The following is a 9,211-nucleotide window of genomic DNA, read 5'->3' on the forward strand; positions in this document are numbered from 1 at the left end:
TATAAATAACTATATGAATATGAATACACTACTATAAAAACAGCCTTTTACGACGCTCATTGCGCGTCGTAAAAGGCTCAGACGACGCGCAAATGCGCGTCAAGGAAGGCCCTGTCATAAAGAGAGACGACGCACTTTTACGCTTCGTCTATAGACGACGCTCATTTACGATGCGTGTTTACGACACGCAATGCGTATCAAGGAAGGCCCTGTCATAAAGTAAGACGACACGACACGCAATGCGTATCAAGGAAGTCCCTGTCAAGAAAGGCCATGTCATAAATGAAGATGACACCCATTTTTACGTATCGTAATTTTAAATGTTAAAAAAATTATTATTTATAGATTTACTAATTTTCAAATTAAATTTGCATTTAATGTCTCATAACAAAAAATAAAATACTATATACAAAAAATACAATCCATTGCATAAAATTTAATATCATACAAATAATCGATCCATGGAAAGATAAAACAAATCAGTAGATGTTGTTTTCTCCCTATACATGATTATTAAATACTAAATAACAAACTTTATTTCATATTCATACATATGATTACATTCTTCATTAAGAAAAACATATACCTACAACTAGACTTGGAAGATCCATGATTGAATACGATTTCCAATGTAACTTCGATCCAAATGAGAAGTAAATGCCTTATATATTGAGGACATTACACTTCGACATTCTTCAAACTTTGTGTAGATTGTGTATGCAATGTCCAAAACTGACATGTCATCTGGTCCAGGGAGGTATCTACAAATGTACAAAAGCATTTAATTAACACATATAATAATTGCAGAATAGGATTCAAGATTAACAAGTACATAACATAATATGAAACTACTCATAAAAACAAGAATGCTCAACAGTTTAAGTTTAAAACCACAAATAGACAACAGAAAATGACTCATTTAAACTTGGTAGTTTACCTTGCTGAACTTGTTTGTGGGGAATGAACGATTCAATTCCTTACACTATCCCATCCTACCAAAACACTTCATAAACCAAGGGCGTAAAGCTTATTGTTGTTCTTTATTTGGCTGAAGGGATTTTGGAAGGTTGTTGAAAGAAGGAAACTGAAACTCGAATGCAAACTGAAACTCAAATGCAAATTCAAAAGTGAAAAATAATAAAACGTAAAGTGAAAGATAACATAAACTGAAACTCACCCGAATCATATGCATAGCCTCACGTGATCTCAACATGGAGTTTCCTTGAGCAGGTGTTGGTGTTGGTGTACTGGAAGTCAACAAACCAGTGGTGGAATTCATGATGGAGGAAGAGGGGGGGTCTTGCCATCTTGATGCCTCTAGTCATCCCACACATAACACCCATACCGCTTCCAGCTGGCAACATGCGTACACCTGTAAAATGTAATTTACAATATTTTAAGCTCAATTCCAAAACAATAAATAAACTTACTTACAAATAAGATTAGTTTGAATTCATCACATAACTAACATCACACTTCTGGCTAACAAAATCCCAAATACAACAAACAGAATCTCAAATCTCAAATTCTGAATAGGAGGTTTTGAATTTAAAATTAGAATAGCATATCTGATTCATGTCCCAAAGCTTCAAGATGAGTAGCCATCGCCTTGTTCATTGGTGGTGGTCCACATCATAAAATCTGTTCACACAACAAACACATAATACGTATTTTAGCCTTTTTTTACCACTGTTGAATAAATATTTCAAAACATGTTTGAATGAAAGGAGTTGAATTAGAATAAGATACCTTGATATCAGATGAAGGTGCAGGTAATTGGTCTTGGATCATTTTTTTTCATACAAACCCAATGCCACCTGTCCATCCCTCCGGTGGCTTCACAAATACAAAACCAGGCCCTTTATTTTAATTTATATTTTATAATAAACCCAAAAATTATTAGGTTTAATTCAATGCAACAAACAGCAACCTACTATCATTGATTTGTTTATCATAGGCTTTTTGTTACTAAGAATAATACCTACCTGATTCAATACATAGTAAACTTTGAAGCGATTAGGGTAATTAGAAGTAAGTCCCTCTAGTTCTTCCTGTAAGTGTAATTAATCCCTCATCAAATTATTTAAATTATCCTTAATTTAATACTTTGCAAAAAATACAAATTCATTAATCTAAAATTCCAAAAGTAGATGACTCCTCTTAGAGAAGATGGGAACTACTTGTTTTTGTTTTTGTGTGTGTCATGGAAATTAGCATTTTCTTAATGTGTAGTAACAATTAGAATCGAAAGTTGTTCCTATCTTCTCTCATTTGTGTCGTGAATTTGATTATCAGAGTTGCAACTTCTTGATGACAAGCTTGTTACACAAAAAGTTACTATCAAAGAAGTATATAAAGTTTGCTTACTTTCAACTGATCGATCTGGTATAATGTACGTTGGTTCACCAGATTCACCATCTATATTCACAGGGGTAAATTTGGCAACTGTAATATCCAACAACTCCTAAGGGTATGCGAAAAGCCTGAAATGAAAATAGCAATAATTAATCAACTAAAATAATGTGTTTTTATAAGTGTCCATGTTCATAAGATCATAAGAGTTAAAAGACCACTAAACTTGGCAATTTTGGATGTGCTTACTGCTTCTAGACCATTTTCACCATCAAGAATTGAGGAAAATGTTTTGAACCATTGTACTCTACTAGAAGTTTCTGTAGCTCTCAATATGTGTATAGCGAAAGGGGCAGGAAGAGATGACATGTATTAGAGGCAGATAGGTTGTTAACATGTAGTTTTCTTGATGATATGGTGAAATAAACATGTGAACATCTGATTTTGTAGACAGGTTGCAGGTGTGGACAGCCACCCTTTCAAAAGTGAAGTCCATATGAATTGGGCATGGCCTTTGTATGTTGTGCAACGTCAGCTGTGCTATTTTGGGCTTTGATCAGGTGAAAAATTGTAGACATGACTGCTATGGTGAAGCCGTGAAACAACTAAATAGGGGCGTGAACAGATTGAAGTCTTGAATATGGTCAGGTGCTCAAAAGGAGAAATCAGAAACTAAAGGCGAGTGTATGCTCTCAATATGTGAATCAAGTTGCTTCAGTGTTTTGCTTTTTATGTGTCTGTGACCTTTTCCCCCTTTTAAAAATAACGAAATGAAGTTAGGTTGGAATGTGAAATTTTGTAGGAGGCACAGGTGGCATCCTATGTAAGTGTTTGTGTAGTTGTAGTCTGATCTGATTTTATTGTGATGCTTTCTATACTCATAAGTTGCTTGAGTAGTCTGATATTGACACATAGAAATAATGGCAGTGAGTTGGCTCTTCTTTCAGACATATTGTCAGGCAGTTGGAGTGCATAACTTATCTTCATCTTTTTCTCGTACATTTTTGTTAAACTACCACAACTCAATGTATATAGTTTCATACCTGTCTTCAGATACCAAATTCAGAAAATAAAGGAAACACATATATGGAGGTTGAAACACGAAATTAAGGAGATGGAAAAAGAAAGGAAAATGTTTGTATGCGACTACCCCAAAATATAAGGTTGTAAGCGGAAAATTAAGGGAAGATTATACAACTAAATAAAAGAAAGAATTATAATAAGAAATCAAATTTTTAACATGGATTACATATGAACCTGATTCTCAACTGGAACTATTGAGTAATTCAAATCAAATTTTCCAGTTTGCAATTGAAGAACAAAAAAAACCCATACAGTAATATATAAAGATTAAAAGGGTACCTGATGAAAGAACAAAAAAAAAAAAAAACAGTGATAGATAAAGATTAAAAGGGTAATTGCTAAGCGTTGGGCTTTCATTCAAAAATTTTAAGTATGGCTAAAAAATAGTGTTTATCAAAAAAGTAAATATGAAAATAACTAATATAAGGAAATCAACTTCTAGAAGCTTTTCAAAGATACACATTAGCTACCTTGTATCTCCTTCAAGTATGAAATAATCTATTAAATATGAAAGAAAAATCTATATTAGGGATGATAAGTTGGTGGCTATGTGTTTTTCAATTGAGGCTAAAGAGAGGGTGTTACCAACAGAGACAATATTAGTAAAAATTAGAACAAAGAAATTGTTAAAAACATTACCTGATCAGAGTAGTATTGGCCCTTCTTTCTCTAAATTTCTTTGACCCAAAAGGGGTTGCACTGAATGTTAAAAACATTACCTGATCAGAGTAGTATTGGCCACTACTTTTATACACGAGACTCGCTCTTTTTCTGATATGTTATGCCATCTGTCTGGGATAGTAGGATCGGGTCTTTTTGCACGGGTCTTTAGCTTATGTGGATATCATTTGGATCAGCCTCTGCTGATATGGTGTGCTATTGGGGCATATAGTAGAATCCAAGTAGACCTCCTTCATTACCTGTTGAAGGAATTGAACATGATTGAGAATGTTTTGTGTAGAACGAGCTCTTCAAACCTATGGCTTCAACATTTTCACATAACCTGAAACCAATAAAGATGGCGCTGAAAGGATTGAGAATGTGTATCAGAAATCAATCATTTAATATAGATAAATTGTTAGAGGCATTTTTACAAACAGGTGGTGTGCACCATGAAAAACATGCGGAATTAATCTATCTAACGTGGATGATGATTACTAATTCCCTTGATCTAACAAGCATTCATATCTAAGTATCCGAAATTAAACCTTTAAGCTAGATAAGTTCAATTCTTTGGGCGAGTAACAATAAGATGTAAGAGAAATTTTTACAAAATGTGGACTGTGCACCATGAAATGCTTAGAGAATTATTCTTGCTGCCATGAATAACAAGTACTAAATCCATAAAATTGAAAGAAACCCATCAAAATTAAAGAGGGCTAAATACGAAGTTGGAGACATAGATCGTATGAACTGCAAACCGACAACGAGAACCTTGATTCCTTGTGGGTAACTAAAACGAGTCTTTAGACCTTCAAACCCAAACAACACGACAGGTCTAAATTAAAACTGGCGAAGCCAACATAGAACAAATCCAACATGAGCCAAAATGGAAAAATGATAATCCTCTTCTTAGTTATGGCATGGCAGGGAGTAGTGAAGGTAGAGGGGAAACCAACAATACAGAACGAGGCCAACATATAAAAGCATACTATGCAATTCGTTGAAAATAAGAGCAAATAAAGATACCTGAGAGAAAAAATGGAAACCTTAATAATCAGAATTAACCAGACATCCAGAAGAAACAACACATAACAAGAAGGAAGAAGAAAGGTTATTATTTGTTTATTGCTTCCGGACAGGACGACGACTTTGTTCTTTTTGAAGAACTGGCAATAGATGCACGAATAAGTCCAAATGGGCCATTACTACAGCAAATGAGTTTTATTCATGAAGTATTAAGGGATTACTACAAGAGGGGAATGTCGATTTTCAATTTCAAATGAAGTATTAGAAGACATTAGACCAAAAACCTGATAAAAGTCGTCGGAGCCAGAAGCACAGGAACTACTGGAGGTATTATTGACATGACCAACTTACTTGATGGAAGAGACCGTGGGATATACAACAAATCAATAAGCAAGTCAGGGAATGAAACCTATGTAAAATTCACACAGATATACATGAAAAGAGATGATTGCATCAACATACGCAATCTGAACACCAATATTTAGGAAGTTCATAAGCTAGGTCAGAAAGGAATTGTCAAAACACAAATTTTAAGATAGTTTACTGTCCGAGATCATGATTTATATCAAGTTGTTTCTCCTATAGTAGTCTATAATAAATCTATGAAACAATCAATAACCAATTTCACCAAAACAAGCATGAAATCGAACTTTTCTTTTCAAAAACATAATAATCGAGATCAGCTTCAAGTGAGAACGATTTTCAACTCCAATCAAGTAGATAACCCCAAAATAAACCCAGATTTAACAAAAACAACTGACCCGCTGTCCCCGGGGATGATGACTTTTGGAAGCGTTCTTCTTCTTTAAGGCATCGTAATTTAAAATAATAGACGTTAACTGACCTGTAGAGACAATCGGTGGTGGAGAGCGACGGTGGCTTGGACCATGGTGGTGAGCGATGTTACGTAGACTAAATTGATCAGAACTGATAGCGGTAAAAGTGAATTGCGATGACGCAATCGATTTGCGAGACCTGAAGATCACATTGCCTCCAGTCATCGCCACTGGCAACCCACGCCGTCGCACCACCAATACCAACAACGACAACTGAGAGAGTTGATAGTAGAAGAGGAAAGATCGACAATATCCACGACAACCAAGACTCTTAAATCTGTAAAGCGACAACTGATTGCGACTTTTTAGGGTTTGTTGAAAGACCTGTGGGGTGTAATGGTTGTTCTCGGCTTTTGCAAAGGCAGTGTGGTGGTGGCTCAGGGCTGGTGTTGTGGTGCGATGTTGTAACGGTGGTGTCCGAAAGAAAACACAAATTGTGATGGAAGCTATTGTTGTTGGTGATGTCTGATTCATCAAAAGAAAATAATTCTTCGGTCAATCGTCTATTTTGTGAAAGAATATATTACTATTGCAAATGCGTTATGTTTGATTAGGGTTTGCACATAGAAGGAAGTGAAAGTCGATTGGAGAGGAAGGGGTTTGCAGAGATAAGGAAGGGAGAGAATGAAGTCGATCTGGTGGGTGTAGAGAGTAGAGAGGAAGAGGAAGGCGGGTGTTCAAAATTTTGGGGATTTAGTTTTCCCCCTTACCTATCAAGGAGTCACAGAAGTGCGCGTTTAGTAAAAATTTTAAAGCGACATTTGTAGAGGACGCCCTTTTTATTATAGGTGCCCTCTGTGTTTATTATTTTTGTTTATTGGACATTAATTTTAGGGCGCGCAAAAACACGTGTCCTTTATTCTTCAAATTTTGGAAGTTTGACATTATTTTTAGGGGCACACAAAAATGCGTATCGTAAATCAGCGAGTGTCATTGTTTTCGCGTCATTAAAGGGTATTTTTCTTGTAGTGATATGCATTAGAATATATATATATATATATATATATATATATATATATATATATATATGACAATTTAATACATATGATTATGCTTATGTATATGAGTACGCATAAGAATAAGTATATGACATATTCATATGCATATACATGTATATGCATATGCATATGCGTAAGAATAAGTATATGGATAAGACAAATAAATATATATGGTTATGCTTATATATATATATATATATATATATATATATATATATATATATATATATATATATATATATTTATAAAAAGAAGTATACGACATATGTATATTCATAATTATATGCATATGCATAAGAATAAGTATATTCGTAAGACAATTAAATACATATGATTATGCTTATGTATATGCATATGCATATGCAAAAGAATAAGTATATGACATATGTTTATTCATATGCATATGAATAAGTATATGCATATGGATAAGAATAAGTATATTATAAATATGCATATTCATTTAAAAAAATAAAAAATAAAAAACATATATATATATTCAAATTAGCAAAAATAGTCCTTATATATCGAAATTAATATTTATTTTTTTAATGCACATTCATATTTTTGTGGAGTCAGTATTCTTATTTTTCTTCCATTTGTTGTCGCAATAATGCCGAAAATCGTTGATGTATGAAATTTAAGACAAAGATAAAATAATTTATTAGAAATTGGGGAATTCTTAAAACGGGATGAGAATGAACTTTATAGAAGACTCAATTCACTTGATTCTATTAGAATATCTCAAGCAAAGAAGGAAATTGAATAGGAAATCAAAACATGGCTTAATTCACTTTGCAAAAAAGAAACATAAAAGAAACAAACGAAAACAAGGCAACAACGAAACTTGGGAGGAGAAACTTTTCTAGGAAATTACTTTAGCTGTAAGGTTTTTGTTTATTCAAAGCTAAAAGTCTTAATTAAAAACATTCAACAACTATCTTATAAATACTAAAAGTATTGGAGTCTTTTTCTAGTATACAATCCTATTTAAATGGTGAGTTTCCTATTTTACCCTTTACTAAAATTGTCCAGGAATTCTGGATTATCCAACTCAATGAACCTATGTTATTGATTGGGATGTATATCACATTAGATTCTTTGTTATAAAACTTAGCAATAGTGGCTGATTTGGTACATAGTTTAAGGAAATGAGAAGTTATATACATTTTAGAATCATGTTATTGAAAAGTGATATATGCATTTTAGAAAATAATAATTACATCCCATTTAAATAATACCATCAAATCATCTGGATACTCTTGATATTCAAACAAATTGATCCCAACATTCTTTATACATAAATTGATGTTTAATATTATTTTTCTATTCATTTATTAAATAATATAAAAGTATCTATGTAACTCTTTTAATCATACTCAATCCTGCAAAAGGGCAAAACCAGTAATGGCAGATTAGTCTATTGTCTATACACGGTGTAGAATATTAATTTGTTCTTTTTTACTTTTCTTACACTACACTTTCCTTTTAATGGATATGCATGTGCATACCCAACATACCATGAGCCTGTGCACCAAGGAGATAAACACACACATAAGTTCTATCCTATCAGCTACACCAACAAAAAGGAGATTCTAAATCCATTTTCAGGTCTACTTCTTCCAAATCTTCAGAATTGATGAGTGTTTGAATCTTACGACTAATTTTGTTCGCATCAATATTATCCTTCTTGACAAAACTAAAAAAACAGCTTAATATTGTGTAATGGATCCTTTTTTTTTGTTTAAAGTAGTGCATCAACCAAATGCATATATATTTTTTAATTTTTACTTCAAATTAAAAGTTCTAAATCTTTGTAATTGAACAATGATTTAGTAATTAATATATTGGTTCTTTCCTTTAATTGCGGGGAACAAAAGAAATTCATTATAAAAGACAATTGATTTCTTGGTTCATTGGTTCGCTCCTGTAAAATGAGTTTGTTGTTGAACTTCCTTATATATATATATATATATATATATATATATATATATATATATATATATATATATATATATATATATATATATATATATATATATATATATATATATTTATGGGACGGTTCATTGGAGATTAAAAAAATAGAGATCTTGAGATTCAATCTCAGCCACATATTTCTCATTTGCCTCTCCAACGTACCGACAACACCTGGGTGTGCGTAATCATAAATAATTATATGAAAGAGAGGTATAATCATATATGATTATATTGGAGATATTTGCATGTATGTGATTATCCGAATATTTTCCCAAA

The 9,211-nt window shown here is 32.8% G+C and overlaps 1 long non-coding RNA gene across 1 annotated transcript; it reads right to left on the bottom strand.

Annotated features, from left to right (window-relative positions):
* Positions 1–591: 591 nt before the first annotated feature.
* LOC145033983 (uncharacterized) lies at positions 592–2,053 on the bottom strand. Its single transcript, XR_013677812.1, has 5 exons — positions 1,986–2,053; positions 1,750–1,836; positions 1,178–1,641; positions 938–1,102; positions 592–761 (listed from the first exon to the last, which is right to left on the bottom strand). It is a non-coding gene; the product is annotated as an uncharacterized LOC145033983 (long non-coding RNA).
* Positions 2,054–9,211: the final 7,158 nt, after the last annotated feature.

Source organism: Lactuca saligna, chromosome 3, assembly GCF_052625555.1.
Source record: "Lactuca saligna cultivar CGN05327 chromosome 3, ASM5262555v1, whole genome shotgun sequence".
Lineage (NCBI taxonomy): Eukaryota > Viridiplantae > Streptophyta > Magnoliopsida > Asterales > Asteraceae > Lactuca > Lactuca saligna.